Here is a 1,460-nt window from a genome sequence, read left to right as displayed (position 1 = left end):
TTTTCTGTAACATGAAGTTCCACGCAGACGTGATATGGAGATTCGTTTGGCACGCCACTCGTGCATTACAGTTTTAGAAATCACAGCATGTTATATTTTATTCGAAACCATCCAAGATATCATAAATGGCCTTACAAGATGATCCATGCACACATGTGCATGCATTTAATAACCTTATCTATCCTCCGTACCTTTTTCACTTTCTTTATCCTTGTCTTCAGAAAAACTTCCATTTTTCCTGTGTAATTTTTAGTAAAATATCGTGGATGAAAGTTTAATGTTCCTTAAAATGGTAGAATCCACCACCACACAGTCTAGCAAAATCACTGTTAATATATCAAAATGGTGAACATGAGGCAAGTTATTTTCATTTTCAAGAAGCTAAATGCCAATACTAGCCTTAAAATGGTAGAATCCACTACACACGGATGGATCATGTGGGCATACATCTATTATATTGTTGCAGCCTATACTAAGCCTGATTACCATATATAATTAATGAGGATTTAAGGATCTTGAAGAAAACACACTCTTGACAAGCAGGCATCCTACTGGTGTGGCCAGAAAACCTTATTATTTCTTAATAACTGATTAAGAAAATGAGGTGGGCATTAATGATCCAATGGATCGAGGGGTGACGTGGGAAAAACTCCTAGACAACTACTACAAATAACACATAAGAGAAAAGCATCTCACTACTTGAATGATCCGTAACAAATGGAAATAATTGGATATGTTCTGATTTTGCTCTAGTGTACATTCACATGTGAGGATGAGAATCAGATGCAGCTTTGCATTTTGCAATTTGTGGGGGTATAATTATTTAGAGAAATTAATAACATCTGGTGTATCAACATCATCATCATCATCATCATCATCTTATGCTTTCTGGAGGATAAGAATATGATTGTGCATATAGATTTTGACAACCCAAAACCATGGTAGTTTAGCAGCAATCTAAGGCAGGTCATAGTATTGCTGTTGTCTAACATTGCCTAAGTTCACTGTGCCTATCTAACTTGTCCAAAAACACCTAAGAAAATTGTATCATTTTAGTCCGAGTAAGAACGCTATACATCTTCAAACGTGCAGGTGAGCGCATTGTCGAGAATAATGATGCTGATTGCAAAATCATTATCAAGATAACCGTTTTTTGATCACATACGTGAACAAGATATGAACATAAATTCACAGATTGTAATTTATGTTCATATCATGTTCAACGTGAACAAAATGTTATAACCAGGTTTGAGACAACCTGAGTTGAGGTAATTTATACATTTTTATTATGTGAATTACGTGAAATGTGTATATCTAAGTAGAAATGCATGAACCATATATGTGAACATGATATTATGCATGCATATATGTGAAAAGATGTCATGACATATATGATTTATACATGTATGCATGTGGTATGAAACATACATGAGGTGGTGTTTATTGTATTCGGGTGAAAT

Source organism: Cynara cardunculus (genome assembly GCF_001531365.2).
Source record: "Cynara cardunculus var. scolymus isolate 2C chromosome LG 2, CcrdV1, whole genome shotgun sequence".
NCBI lineage: Eukaryota > Viridiplantae > Streptophyta > Magnoliopsida > Asterales > Asteraceae > Cynara > Cynara cardunculus.
Note: the sequence above shows the minus strand (reverse complement) of the source record.